General features: G+C 33.3%; 1 protein-coding gene across 3 annotated transcripts in view; it reads left to right on the top strand.

Annotated features, from left to right (window-relative positions):
- Nucleotides 1-16,727, top strand: part of HDAC6 (histone deacetylase 6) — a 173,811-nt gene that overhangs the window by 1,217 nt on the left and 155,867 nt on the right. The window lies entirely within an intron of this gene.

The raw sequence follows: 16,727 nt of genomic DNA, 5'->3' as shown, positions 1-16,727 counted from the left end.
TGAACATTTTTAGTGGATTATTATGGTTCTGAAATTCAGTGACCCCCTTAGAAATCCAGACTTAACTTGCTACTATTCCCTTTTGGGCATAATCACTGAAAAATCTCCCATTTGCGACTAAGGAATGTTGATAAGCTGAAAACTGCTGTCAGAGATTGTTTTTACGATTTTATGATCTTTCATCATTGAAGAGAATATCTAACACTTTGTGACTGATAAAAGTGTGTGTGAACAATGGAAGAGTATTTAAAGATTAATATAAAATAAGTTTCATGTGTAAAAATAAAAAACACTAATGACAAAAAAAATATGTTTATTTCTTTAAAGAACACATAAAGAAATAAACAGAAATATCTTTTTTATGTGGCAACAATTTAGATGTATATGTATTTATATTTTAAATATTAAAAGTTTTATAAACTATTCTGTGCATAAGGTTTGTTATCTATCTGTTAATGTTTGAATATGAATAATTTACTGTTCAATGCATACAACAGGAATTTAGTAATTAACAGAAGAAATATTTACTGTTTTCTATATCTGTTTCTTATCTGAAGTTTCAAATAACCTTTAGACTCCCAGTAGCTAATTAGACAAAGAAATCTTACCCTTGTTGCTAATTCAGGAGTGGATCATAACAATTCTGCATTTCATCTGATAGATCAAAATTTGATTTATTCATTTTAGAGTAATACTTCATTTGCATTCTGTATGACAAACATCATCTATAAGTAAATATCAAATAATTCAATTATATGATTTATCACATACTACATATTTATAACAGTATATTAAGTTTCATGTAATATAATTATGTTAATTTAATATAATTTACTTCAAGCAAACATAGTTCTTTATTTACTTCAGCAAACAATATTATTAACATAGTTTATCCATTTTAAAAATATGGAGACTGACTGTTGCAGGTAACTCTGGATTATTATAATTTGAATTGGTTAACATGTAACCAATTCAAATTGGAATTTCTTTATATTTTATAAATTCAAATGAGCAAAAAAAAAATCCTACATAATCAGCGCACAATAGTAATACCATGTGAAGCATTATTTTATATACACCTTTACAGAACTTGCAACCTAGTATATGTCAATTATGTTTGTGGCTCTGGATATATATATATGTAACATCATGTGTATGTAACATCTTAATTGATTTTATATACTCATTTTTCTTGATCTGAATGAACTCCCGTTCAGATTTGGAACAGGCCAGCATCTGTTTCAGATAATCTGGGCATTGTGTCATGTAATTTTCAGTGCTTTGCAACAGCCTGATAAGTTCTGTGTTGTGTACTATAATCCCCACCTATGAAAGGAGTTCTGTAAAGTTTACTATACAGTATGTTTCTGCTCGTTAGATTGAGTAATGAGGAAAATGATTTATAAAGGTAAAAATGTGAAAATTTATTTGTAGAAAGAGTATCTGAACATATAAATATCATCCATTGATATCTTATTATAAATGCATTACTACAATAAAGAACTAAATTTAAACTATAATGTAAAACAGAAATTTAAAAGTTCCACAGTACTGGTAAAGTCTTATTGTTTGGAAAAATAATCGATCACTGGTCTTCGTTTGAGTCATGTTTTCTGGCTGCTGGATCTTAAAGTTGTTATGTTGTTAATAGTTCTGTAGGGAAAGTTCTTTTTTTCTTGTTGCTTCAGGTATGAAGTAGCTCTATGAAATTGTTTTTAAGTCCAATTTTTATTTTTTCAATCAACTTTCTTTTTCTTTTGCTTTGTCATCAGAGTTTTCATCTTCTTCAGGTTCTTGTGAAGAGCAGTGTGCAATAATTTCATTTTCAGATAATAATTGTATAAAAATCATTTTGTGTTTTTGAGTATACTTCAATGTTTTGAGATTTATCCAAACTGATTTTTCATTCGTATAGATTTCATTTTCTGCCACCATTTTTTTTCAGAAGTTCTTTGTTTTTGTGTTATCTATTTCCATGCAGTGGGAGATGTAAGTTCAGATTGGCTGCATTAGATCCTTTGGCTATATGAGAGGCATATGATAGAAATATTATGAAAATACTATGAAAGAAAACTTAACTTAGGATAACTATGAAGGCAAAAATATCCTTACTATCAAGTATTCCCCTCTGGGATGGATAGATATTGTTCAGCACTAAGTACTTCTGGGGCAACCCCTCTTTCTTTAAGTTTTATATATCTAGGCTCTTTTTAACACATTTTATGTAGTTAAAACCAACGTTTCTTGCCACTATTTCAGCTCAAATATTGTTTTTTACCTCTTGTAAATTTTGTAGCTTATTTACATAAACCTTTTGTTTCAAATAACCCCAAAGAAAAAAAAATCGGGAGCAGTCAAATCTGGTAACCTTAGCGGCCAACAAAAGTCTAGATTTCTCAAAATTATGTGATTTCCAAATTTTGACTTAAGAAACTCCATTGTGGCTCTGCTGGTGTTAGTGTGACTCTATCTTGCTGGAACCAGGCCTGTTTGACATCATCTCCAAGATCTGGAATGAAAAATTCCTCAAGTGTTTGGTGATATCTATTGCTATTCACTATCATTGAAACACCATTTTCTTAAAAAAATACAGTCTGATGATTCTTTGTTGAGAAGGAGCACACTATACGATAACTTTTAGTGGCTGTAAAGGACATTTATGTGCAACTTGGGGATTGACAGTGCCCCAAAAACGAGCATCTTGTTTGTTGACATAGCCACTAAGATGAAAATGGGCTTCATCATTCATCCTCCACAAATTAGGCAAAAAGGAATCCTCAGTGTTGATAAACTAAGCAGTATTCCAGGCATAATGCATAATTGTTTGAGTACATTTTATGGGCTAATTGAATTTTGTAAGGAAACATTTTTAAATCCTTGTGCAATATTCTGCACAATGATGTTTGATTAATGCCCAAGTTAGTGGAACGTTTTCGTGTTGACATAGCATCCTTCGAAACACGGTTCCTTACAGACTCAATATTTTCTGTAGTTCTGGAAGATCTTGGTCTTCCTGATCTTTTGTCATCTCTCGCCAATCCAGTCTGATCAGATTTCTAAACCATCGCATGGATGACTGTGTCAGAAAGTGATTTTCTAGTTTTGTAAAACTTTCAAAATTTTAATTGTGTTTCAGAAACACTTTGATTTTCCAAGTAAAATGTGACATTTTCATTCTTTCTTGGAGGGTATATTTTTAAAAAACGAATCATGTTTTTATTTAAGTTTAAGCTGAAAGAAAAAAGAATATGTCACACGACATATGTGGAAATGTATTTCCAGTAGTTCATTATTTATTGTTACATAATTTAACATTATTGAAAGTAGTTCTAAAAAGATGTAACAGAAGTACATTTTGTACTTAGGAAAGCTAGTTATGTTTTAAAAAGATTCTCATATTTTGTTAACTGATAAAAAATTGTAATTTTCCACCCAAGTAATGTTATAAATTATAATGCTTTATTAAACATTGGTTGGTCTATTTCATCTAACAAAAAATTACAGTTTATTTGTTTGTTAATCATAGAATTATGCTTTTGTCAGTTAAGATTACTGCTTTTTTTATATCATTTAATTTTTTCTTTCTTTCTATTCTTTGGCCTTTTTCCAAGTTCAGGTATCAGTTATTGAATCATAGCTCAACACTTTACTGTCTTCTGTCACCCTCTCCACGTCTCACCTGTTGCATATATCTTAATTACCTTTATTTATTCACAATTTTTTTGATTTATTCCTTGATCTCAAACCGCTATCTTCCATTCTAACAGTCTTTTTACCACTCTCCCAGTTTCTCCTTTACCAAGCTATTTTTTGTACCCTGAAACCATGTTAATCTGTGCCTTTTAAGTATCTTCAACTTAGCCATAGATACTTTCTTGGTACTCAGACTTTAGTGGGGGATTGACTGCTTGGTTTTTTAACAAATTTTATGCAGTTTCTACTGATTTCAATTTCCCAATCCTTACATATGTAGCCAAGTACCCTGAGTGAACTGTTAAAATATTCTCACTTTTTCTGTATAATATTATTTACAGTGAATGGTAAATTAGAATAGGAATTGAAATTTTATTGTGTAATGCATTGTTATTACAGAATCTACTTGTATTATTAAATCAAAAATGAAAGTGGAGATTGTATATCAAAATGGCTTTAAAAAAATAGTGTTGTTACATGTTAAATTAAACAAACAATGGATAATATAATTTTAATACAATTAACAAATTAACATACCATATTTATAAACATAACATATTGCATAATAAATACTTTTACTGTAAATAAATTAGGAATGACATAAGAGTATTGATGATAGATGTCATGTAAACACTTTTTTAACTATATTATTTTTTAATGAGGCTATGTAATAAACACTTTCGATAACTTCATTAAACTGTAATTTATCCATTAACATTCCATGGCTTTTTTAAATGAACAATGCTTAAAAATTGTATAGGTGGACATATTTTTAAGTTATCTCTTGTTAGAAGAATACTAGAATACACTTAAAAAAATGTTAAGATCCACATAAAAAATTCTCGGAAGAAAAAATTGTACCATTTCATTATTCTTTAAATATCAGCATATATATATAAATATGCAAAATATATATCGATATATGTATCGAAGTTTTGGGAAAATTTAATACTTTTTAACCGGATCCGAATTTTCGGACGAAATTGCAAATATCTCGAAAACGGTCGGCCCTAGCGCTCTGAAAATTTTTTGGATCCCCTCAGCAATATTTCAACCGCTCCCAGTGGTACCCGTCGGATAATATTTTCAAGTGCCCTCGGGGCGCAGTTCGGAAATTGGGGAGGGTGTGCGATGGGGTGCCACCGTAATATCTTTGCAACCGCTCGTCCGATTTTCACGATTCAAACGGCGTATGTATCAGCAGGTCGAGCGCTAACTGTTTAACGCATCGGGTTCACTCTTGATCGACTGGATCTTGGTTATCCGGAAATTAAATCTATGTTTTGATTGCACTTGCCCACCGTAAAACTTACCGATCCAATCTTTCGGTAAATACGCTCAAACCTGTGCGCTAGGGTAGCTGTAAAGTATAAACTTAAGAAAATAAAAAAAATATATGAAAAAGACTTTTTAAAAACCACTTATATTAATTAAACGCACTAAAAAGTAGAAAATAAAAAATGTGTAAAAAAAATTACTCTTAAATTAAACGCACTAAAATATAAAAAATAATTTTAGGATGGTATCTCAGAATGGATTTGATAACAAGGTTTGATGGTGATGGTTGATACGATCGTAAGATTATGAGAAAGTCGGCTTCAAATTAAAGATTTGATGTTTTCAAATATGTTTTACATATTTGTTATTTATTTATGTGACTGTTTTTCTTCATAAAATAATAAACTATAACGAAAAAGCAGGCACCAGAATATACCGATCTCTAGCTGAAAATCCCGATTCGTTAGTATCAATTTCTAGAGTTAAATTTGTAATTTAACTTTCGTTATAGAAATTTTCATCATTAAAAAAAAAATATTTGTGCTCGAGGTAATCAGCTTTGGGCCTAATAATCCCATTCCTAGACGCCGTCCACCAGGGCAACCCGCCCAGAGGCCTAGCTGCGGAAGCGTGCCGTAGGCATGCCCTGCAGCTAGTTAAAGAATAAATTAAAACGAGAACTAATAACAAATATTAATTAATAAATAAACAGTGCTTGGCGAAACATTATAAAATACTCGTTTTATATTAAGATATACTCCTTTCTAACATTGTTTACAGAATAACAGTAAAATGTAGTATATACGTACAGGTTGTACCACGAAGTTCTCCCGGGACTTTCATAACCTATTCTCCTGTGAAAATGATGGAGAAAGTTCATATAAACATATATGTCCTAAAATACTTCGTTTGCAAGTTACAGCTAGTGAAAAGATTTCGCTCGGATTTCAGCTACCACGGTGAAATGAGGTCGTACTCTTATTCTTAGGAACTTAATAAGAAACAAAATTAGTGAATTCTTATGGTTTTTGATTTGAAAAATCGAATATAATAGGTCCCAGAACCGTAGCTATAGTAGTTTTTGAGAAATGTGGCATGAAAAGCAGTACATTGGGGTAAAAGAACCCTGTTTTTTATGTTTGACGTACAACAACTTTGTTAAATGGGTAATAAACACCCAAAACTTTTAAACACAACTTGTAGAGAATTTAATTCTGAACAAAATAGTGTAAGATAAGTTGAAAAAAATAAAGAAATGTTAGATATATTTGAATTTTAATTTAGAGATATCCGTCCTCTCAGACTTCCAAATCCCCTCCACCAACCGAGGTCTGTACGAGTATATGGTGGCGGATGAAGTGCCCGTAGAAGCAAAGCACTTCTTAAAGGTTTTTAAATTCAAAAAGAAAAACCGTATTGTATTTCATAAGTAATCTGCAATCAGAGTTTATAACAAGAACAAATATTTTTTATGTGTGCAAATATTTTCCAGTGGAATGTTTGCGGTCTCCGTACTCCTCTAAATTCCTCTAAAGGAAGAAAATCCTTTAATACTGTGTCTGCAGGAAATTCGCCTCCGGCCCCAGGGTGAAGTGTCTTTTCGCGTATACATCTGCGAGACATGTGGCCATCCAACTGAGAGTAAAGGTTGAGAAGGTTGACTGTTTTCCTAAATTAAGTCTTATTGGCCACGCGGATTCCGCTGGATACAAACATCTTCGCCTCTCGTGAAATATATATTGGCGCCATTTAAAATAAATATCTGTAACTTGTACCTCTCCCAAATTCCGATGTCTGTGAGAATGATCTGACCGATCTGTTTTCATAGATTACTTTACTCTGCCTAATAATGGTGGTTGGGCCCTCCCAAACGCTCATCTCTATTCAGGGGCTCATCATTATGTTCTTCACGAGGCACTGTAGTAATTTATAGACTTAGGTAGAACTTAAATCTCTGCGTATTGAACGATTGGTCGTACACGTTTATGTCATCTTCAACAGGTACATTTTCGTTCATCGGTATTTCGTCGTATTCAGCATCCCTACTTCCACGTCTTACCTGGCGCGTTTCCAAAAACGTTTTTGGAAGCGATCACTGACTGGTTGTTATCTCGGTCGGTAATAGTGATTTGTCTCAGGGTCAGCCTCGCAGATTGGTGGTTGGAAAAGCAGACTGGATCGGGTACAATGTTTCTTTTAGCCAAACGGCAAGAGTGGTATTGAGATCTACCAACTTGCCAAGTTTACACAGATACTCGATAGTGCAAGAGGATATATCCATCTAATATATGGGAAGCCAAGGCTGCCTGCTGTTCCACTGTGGGACGAAGACTGTAGAAGTGCACTGAGAGATCGTCGCAGGGCTGTACGTAATTTCAATCGTAGACCTATGACAGAATTATTTTGCGCCTTCCGGAATGCGAGAGCTGTTTGCCGTCCATTGCTCGGATCGATTTAGGCGAAATTTTGTTAAAAAGACGTCCCTCGATATAATTCTGCAACATCTATATTTGGTACATGGCGATCTGCCAGGTTTTATTGGTTGGCAAAAATTTTATACTGGTAGTAACAGTATCTTCGCAGTTGTTTGTAGGAGTACATTGGAATGTGTCTTTTTAAGGCAAGTTTCTGATATTCATTTTTTCGCTGATAAACTTGTTGATTGTCTTGATTTCTGTGTTCTTAGTTCGTATTTTCAATATAGAAATCCCAGAGGAACATTTAGAAAAGGGATAGAATTCTTAGTCTTGTTGGTAACTGTCCTATAGTGCTAGATGCTGATGTAAATGCTAAGTCGCTTCTTTGGCATAGTGGAATCATAGATGATAGTTATGAATTAGTTGAAGGCTTTGTTGCGCAGTATGGGTTAGACATTTTTAATGTTTTTGGTGAGTTACCGACATATGCTGGAATGGTAGACGGAAGGAGATTATTTGGTTGAACGAATATTGGTATTACTGTTGGTAAGAATATTCCTGGTAGGGTTGATGATTGTTCTAGTGATCATCGATTAATTATCTTTGAGTTGGTTAGGAAGTTGCGAGATGTTTATATATGCATTGTCCATGTTCATCAGGAGTGCATCCTGCACAAGAAGACAGACTGACGTAATATTTTCTCTGCTAGACTCCTTGTCTCAGACTGAAGTCTGGATGACTTTCAGTTGGAAGATCTGGCATAAGATTTTCTCTGATATTCATTGACGATGCTGAGAATTTAATACCTTGTAGTTTGGGTTGAGAAAGAAGTGCCCCTTGATGGACTAGACAGTTTTCTTGTTAAAACGGTTCGTGAACTGTCTTAGGAGAGCTGCTCAACGGGAGAGTGAATCTGAATGGCGAGCCCACCAGGCTTGTGTGAATGGAACATAATTGCTGTCTTCCTTAGATTCTTAGCCCTGCGGAGGATGGCTGAGAGGATCTGATGCTGTTATAGATGTATAGGTAGAATAACATCCAGGTGGCTAGGGGCCCACCTGGATACTTTGCCAAGATAGGTGTTTTGGCATCGAGCCCCGATTTCAGATATTCGTTGTTAGGATGAGATGGATGTGTGGAGACTAATAGAACTGCAATGCGAAAGGGTGTAGTCATTGGCCTCGCACCCAAAAGCAGATCAGAACAAAGAGATAGGGTATGTTTTCATTAGACGATTATTAAATTGGTGAGTCTATTGATTTTTTAAGTAAATCAAGAAGACTTTGAATTAATTGAATTGTAGGACAAAATTGTCATTGTTGCAATCAACATTTGTTTTGTTAGTATAAGGATAATATTTTTGGTGTTTAAAGACTCAGTCAAGCAATGATCTAAGTGCATAGTCTAATTGAAGTTAGATATAAGAAGAGTTTTTGTGTGAAACCTTCGGTGTTAGAGGATGGTGCAAGTATCATGCTTCTGCAAATCGGTTAATTTGATAGTTGAGGGTTGTAAGTTAGGTAGAAGGTTATGTTGGAATGACAATAGTAGGTAAACGATGATAGTAGGTAAGACCTACTATCATCGTTTATATCGGTGGCATCCTGACAGAGGCCAAACTGATGACTGATGTGTTATCAAGTTTAGAGGGTTTAAAAGAAGACCTCCGGTAAAGCCTATCAGTGCTAGGAACGGAGGGGGTGATGTGGCGACTGAGATCATTACAAGGCAGGTTTCTTTTCCTATGGGAGTCTGGATGTCCTAAACAGAAATCATGGCTGAATTATGTGGATACAATTACTCAGACAACACTATTATTGGTTGTATGGAGAAGGGTTCGGGCCATATGTGGATCACGACAGTCTCTGCAGTTAATTGGATTGGAAAACATTGGCATTCTTGTAATGATGCCTATTGATCTGGTGAACACGATTGGCAATACGTTTAAGACAGTTTCACTTGCATCATCATATTGTCTTGAATTTATCAGGTATAATTTGCAGTAGAAAGTGTGCCTTTTGTGTTATCGGACATTCACAAAATGAATTAAACATTCCTTTTTCTTTTGATGAGCTATGTTATGCCTTGAATAATTCCCATGACACTTCCCCTGGAAATGAAAATACCACTCAGAATGTTATGTCACCTCCTGGATACTGAATTACGACATCTTTTGTTCATTTACAATAAAATATTCTCTGAACAGGTGTTTCCAGTATCTTGGTCGGAAGCATTGATGATTCCCATACTGAAAACTGGTAAAGATAAATCGTGCCCTTCAAATTATCGTCCTGTCTGCTTGACCAGTAATACTCTGTGCAAGTTTGTGGAACCAATGATTGATAAATCGTCTAGTGTAGTACTTTAAGAAAAACACCCCCGAACAATGTGGTTTCCGCTGAGGTAGATTGTCTATTGATCATGTAGTTGCCCTGGAATCTGTTATTCAAAATGCCTTCTTACTTCGCCAATGCATGATTGCTGTATTTTTTAATGTGCAATAGGGTATGACATGGAGAGGAATCCTAAATTTACTGCATGAATGGGGTATAAAAGGGAATCTTCTTACATTTATCAGAGGGTTCCTCAGTATTCGGTCCTTTTGCGTTTGACTTGGGAAGATCTTATTTGAAAGTTTCACACTAGAAAACGGAATACCACAGGTAAGTGTCTAAAGTGTTACCTTATTTGCCGTAGCCATAAATAATATAGCACACTACGTGCGAAAACACATTATGTGCTCATTATTCATAGGTGATTTTGCAATTTACGTTGGTTATAGAACTTAAGCCACTGCCAAGAGACTGCTCTAAATTATAATAATCCTCTTTGGAATTGTGTTGTAAAACTACTGTATTCACTTTTTCATGGGAGAAAACGAAGTGCATTTACTTTTCCCCGTTGAGGAAATCCTGATTGTTGAACCTCAACTGTCTGTATGGTGAAGCAGTTCAATCATGCATGAAGGTTAGATTTTTAGGGTTACGGTTTGATCAATGAGTGATGTGGATTACATTCCCTTTTCATTACCTTACTTTTAGGTAAATTTCATAAGAAAACTACCTATTGTAATGGGTACCATGATTCAAGTTCGGAAAATTTTGACGTATCTTCATCTTTCACATCCTCCAGACCCCAAAACCGTCAGTTCAGAAGTTTATATATATATTTAATCAGACAGATAGTGAGTGATTAACATCCAATTTTATAATTTTTAAATCATAATTTACCAAATGGTACATGATGTAGCCAGAGATTCTCTAACTATGGTATGAGCTTCTGAAGATGGTATGCATACAGACAACAATATTCAAAAATCTATTTTAATACAAAAAATCTAAAACTTTTGTTTTATAATTATTATAATACAAAATTATTAATACAACAATATTTATTATATTATATTTATTTATTATTATTATTAATACAGTGGATCAGCAAGTCTCAGACTCTTTTTTGATGTAATACAAAAGTATTTTATCATGCATTTTGGTTTCATTTAATCAGAGGAAATTGTATAGTAACAATAAGAATATCAGCTATTCTGCAAGCAAGAATAAACTTGCAGTAATGATTAAATGTGTTTTTACATGCTGCATTGCACATTTACAAACAAGTTTTTTAGTGGCCACTATAAAAGGACTGCCATACTTAGCAGCGGTTAAGCGAGATAGTTGTGGTTATCCTATAGACAGATGGATACAGTTGCATCTGATGTTTTACATTCTCTGATAATCTGATTTGAAAATATTGTAATTGTTTTACTTTCTCTTAAGATATTTTAAAGTTTTTTTTCTCTACTCAGTTTTTATCTTGTAAAATTGAAGTGCTAGAGTTGGTATATGTATCTTGAAAGAAGATTTTTTTCTTATATACATACTTATTTGTGTACTTGGCTTGAATTAATTTGATTTGGTTTAGTTGACATGAAATATAAATCAACAAGGACATAATTGAGCAATGACAGACAAAACGTCATCAGTTAAAAACTCTGTAACATTGATTTCTATTTCAGAACCAGAATTTGTGATGAGTCAAAATCTTTTTCCCACTAAAATACAAATAATTGTAAGACAATATGATCCTAATACATTGTATGATGTAGACTATGAGGCATGACTTTAATGTGTAATCTGCTTTGAAATTCTTTCAAAACAAAGCGTGAAACCCTCATTATTGAACTGGCACCCTTGTTATAAACTTTCAACATTAGAAAACAAACAGGGATTACTTTATTCTAAACTTATTTGAGGTAAAATAGACAAAGAGAATTATTCATAATTTACAGGCAATAGTAAAAAAGCAGTTGATGCATCTTTCTTAGTGAGTTTAAGAATATGAAAGTGTGGAAAAGCTCATACACTCAGTGAAGACTTGTTGTTACCTGCTGTGAAAGATTTGATGATGTGTATGTTGGGTAAATTACCAACTAAACAGCAATACCAACAATACAGCAATACATAGATATTATACCACAGTCAAATGATACTGTATACCGCAGAATTGAAAGAATATCTTTAAACATTAAAGAAATCTTAAAGGGGGAGAGAACTTAAGTCAAAAATAGTAATTTTTCCACCATCCAACCCTATGAGAGCACAGATGTAAGAAACTATTCTAAATTTATGGTTAATGTGTATTATGCATTTCAAAGTATAATTAAAGAGGACTTTTTATTTTGTGATGAGTTATCAACACAAAATACTGCCAGTGAAATATTCAAAAAGCTGGTTGACCTCTTTGCAAGAAGATGGACTGGACTGGAAGCAGTGTGTTGGCTTGTGTTCAGTTGCTTGAGCTATGATAGGAAAATATGGAGGTATTGGCACCAAAGTAAAATTGGTTACTGAGAATTATAAATTTACATACTTGGCTTGAATTAATTTGGATTATTTTTTAGTTGATATGAAATATAAATCATGAAGAGGCTTAAATGAGCAGCAGAGGCTTAATTGTGCATTGCAGTATCCATAGAAAAGCTGTAGCAGTAAAATGATTGCCTGAACAACTTAAACATGTTCCCTAGGAGACTGTCAAGGTGGTCAGTTTTATTAAATCTCAGCTTCACACTCATTTTCAAAACTGTTCTAAAATTGGGCAGTGACTACATTCAGTTACTGCTCCATGCAGAGGTGAAATGGCATTATCAAGGAAAATGCTAAGTACGTTATTTGAATTACATTCAGAGGTGTAGCTGTTCCTAGTGGATACTGATTTTGAACTGCATGATTGATTGACAGATGAGCTGTGAATAATAATACTAGTCTATTTATCAGATATTTTCTCAATAACTCAAATTTAGGTTTGTAACATTTAATGATTTTCAGTAAACAACAAAATAAAGGCATATATATAAAAAAAAGAAAAAAGTCAAGTGATGAAATTGACATTGTGTATCGAATGGAAATCTTGCAATGGAGTTTGAAAATGGAATTTATTAAATTAGAGTTATGTGAATTTTGCGAAAGGTTAAAAGTGAATATCTATTGCTGGTCCTAGAAAGCATTCATGTTTTTTATTCCATTTTCTACCATATATCAATGTGAAACTAGATTTTCTGGTATGATGACAACAGTAAAAATAAATTTTGCTGTAAACTGAACGTTAACCAAAATTTTTGCTTAAAATTCAACTGAACCAATTATCTCTTAGCTTATTTCAAACAAGCAGCACCAAACTTCTCACTGAATTTTTAGTCTTCAAGAATATTGTAATCAGCAATGTAAAAAAATATGTCAGTAAGATTCCTTATAAAATAAACAAATAGTTTTGTAAATAATTATTAAAAAACTTGTAATTAATAAAAAAGTTGTAATAAATGTTTTTTAATAAAGTAGATACTTTCAAAAAAGAAAAAATCATTGTAATAGTTTATTGCTTTACTATTTCGATGCCATATTACATATATACTAATCTGTAATTTATGAGATCATGAGTGGTACATAAAAAAAAAATTGAGAACTATTGATGTAGACAAATCATTTGGTTCTATTATTCAAAAATTGATGTAGTTATTCTACTCATAGAGTTGCAGGGAACACACGCATAAACATACTTCTCAAATACTATGCTCTTCCTTGTGTAGTTGGATAAAAGATAATATTGGGAGAAAACATTAGCAGAGTTTCACACACCTGCCTATTTAATTTAATTTGATATTGATATCATAATCATTAGGTGTCTTCCTTGGCAGTAGATCCTTTACGCCATTGCTGTCTCCATCCATCCCCATCCCAAGCTTTTCTTTGCCCCTGTATAGTTTCTAATCTTCACCCTGTCTATTAACTTTCATCTCTTTTTCATTTTCTTTCTCCCTTCAAGATTTTATTTCCTCATAGAGCATGTTCTTTCAAGTTTTCTTTTTGTTTGTATATTCCCCCAAATAAGTGCTGTTTCTTCTTTAATCCTATTCCTTACTTCCTCATTCACCACTTTATCCGTCCATTGTAGTTTGCCAATCCTCTAGATCCATATCTCAAAAGCCTCAATCCAGTTTCTCCTCTTTTTCCTTATCATCCACACTCTTCTTCCCTACAACAAAACACTCCATACATAGCATCTGGCTAATCTTTTCCTTAAGCACAGACTTTTCACTACATAATAACTTCTTTTTTACTGAAGGCTGCCTTTGCCATTGCTCCTTCCCTTTATTTCTATTCTCCTCTTCCAGTCCTCTACACCGTAATCCCTAAATATCTGTAATTTTTTATTTTTTCTATTCTTTCTTCACCTATCCTTATCATTAAATCCTCTTTGTTGTTTACTTTCTTTACTTAATTTTTCCAATATTTATTTTCATTCCATACTCTTTATTCCTTCTTTCAGGGCTGTTAACAATCTTTGATGCACATGTTTGTGAAATCACGTAGTATTACCATATCGTCAGTAAACTTAATGAGGTAGGTCGGAGGTAGGTGCATTGGCATTGTGCCATGATTATGTTGGTATTGTTTGTGATTCAATTTACGGCTCCTGGTGGTGGGGGTGTGGCTTCCCTCCATTGGTGGTGGTCCTGGTCATGACTTGTTAATGCCACGCGAGACACCATGATGGGATCAGGTGGGGTGCGGGGTTTGTCCCCGGTCCCTGCACTGTGGAATGAGGTTGCGTTCCCCTTGTTAGGTGACTTAAATTGGTATTTGGGCATAGGTCTGAATTTTTTATGTTGCGTAAGACATATTTTGATTGGTATGAGTGTAGCACTGATTTAACTTTAAACTCGTTCGTACTCTGAGACATTCAGTCACAAATAGTGTTGTAAAATATTTACTAGGCGCGGGGTTCGCGCTTCCGTGGTTTTGGTCATTTAGTTTGAGGGAATCATGTTAGGTTGGATGTGAAGATGTCCATTTGAAGTCTACGTGAAGGCGAAATTTGATATGTATTTTACTGATGCAAATGTCTGCCGAGGCATTTACATCGGTGACATCCTGACCGAGGCCTGGCTGATGACTGTGAGGTGTAATCAGTTAGAGGGTCTAAATACAACCTCTGGTAAAGCCCCTCAGGCTTGGAACGAAGGGGGTGGTGTGGTGACCAGTAACATCTCAAGGTGGGTGTCTTCCCTCTATGAGGTTGTGATGCCCTATACTTATATTTTGTTCTCCTATAGCATGATTTTTCTTTTTCTTCTGTGTTCTCTCTGTTGGCAGAACATTTTTTTTTTTTTACTAATTTCATACTTTTAGTGACTTTTCTTCAATATAAATGCCTTGGGTTATTAGAAATACTTGATTTCCTGAGAATTTTACTTATCAGTTTTAAAACTGAAGATATTATATGAATTTTTGTTTACTAATTTTAATACCTAATATAAATGCTTGGGATGGTTTTGAAGTTCAAGAGTTTTAACTGATGATGAGTGTAACAAATATGTCAAGATAATATTGTAGGGTTTATAAGCTTAAGTAGGATTGTTAATGTGATAAAACAAATAGTGAGATAAAATAAGAAAAAAGTTATTTTGTGAATGATGATAAATCTTTTACAATTTGAAGCATTTACTGTTTATGTAGACTACAGCACCCGAAATTTATCAAAAATAGCATATATTAAATAAATAAAACATGTGAAAGATGAAAAGTGCCAACAGCCGTATTGAAATGAAATGATTCCCGTATTTTACCAGTGTTAAACAGTACTGAATGGTATTTTCCTTTATTTGATTGTTTAGTTAGATGCTGTTTGTATTATTCAGCTGATGAACAAAAAAGTATGTTTCGTCTATAGATATACAGAAAGTTATTCATATATGTAGTATGAACAAACAAGCTATGATATTAAATAAGAAACCATGGCTTCCCTTATCTCATATTCATAACTGTATATGAGTGTTAAGTGAATAACTTAAAATTTTATCAGTGTTAAGCAGTACTATATATATATATATTTAAAAAATGCATTTTTTAAAAATTTAATTAGTTTTCTGTTATTTGTAATGTTTTGTAGAAAACATGTTACATCACTTCACTTTGTAATGTTTCTCTCTCTCTTAATACCATATTAAAAGATTAACTTTTTCTTCATTATAAAGGCTCAATGAGGAATTTCAATTAGTTTGATTGTAGATAAACATCAACTTTTGTATTTTGTGATTAATATTGTTATTGTATGGAGCACATTTCGTAAATAATTCACAATTTGGCAATATTGTGAATTTGTATGTTCCCAGTGAAAAGTGTTCCCAATTTCAGTGGAAGAGTTGAGGAATCAGCATGTGTGATTGTTATTTTTATATTATATAACATTTTTAATGAATTGGTTAGAAATTGTGTCTGCAAGTATCTCAATACTGTTGACAGTTGAAAGTCAGGGATGTTACATCAGTTTTGAAATTTTACATGCAAAAACCTGACTTGACATTTGCAGCAGTTCGACTGATGTTTATAGCTAGCAGACTGCAGAGTGTGTTTAACCCACCAGGTTAGTCTAGTGGTTAACGCGTCTTCCCAAATCAGCTGATTTCGAAGTCGAGAGTTACAGCGTTCAAGTCCTAGTAAAGCCAGTTATTTTTACACGGATTTGAATACTAGATCGTGGATACCGGTGTTCTTTGGTGGTTGGGTTTCAATTAACCACACATCTCAGGAATGGTCAAACTGAGAATGTACAAGAATACACTTCATTTACACTCATACATATCATCCTCATTCATCCTCTGAAGAATCATCTAAACGGTAGTTACTGGAGGCTAAACAGAAAAAAAAAGACTGTAGTGTAGTTTAGTTTCAAAACTAGTTGTATTTTTTTTTTGTAAAGAATTGGTGAGCATAAACGATGACTCAAGACAAGGTTTGATGAAAAAATCAACACAAGATTAGAATGGAAAATTATGTCAAA

Source organism: Lycorma delicatula, chromosome 1 (assembly GCF_047948215.1).
Source record: "Lycorma delicatula isolate Av1 chromosome 1, ASM4794821v1, whole genome shotgun sequence".
In the NCBI taxonomy this organism is placed as follows: Eukaryota; Metazoa; Arthropoda; class Insecta; order Hemiptera; family Fulgoridae; genus Lycorma; species Lycorma delicatula.
The sequence above is the reverse complement of the archived record's forward strand: the minus strand, read 5'-3'. Positions and strand labels throughout refer to the sequence as shown.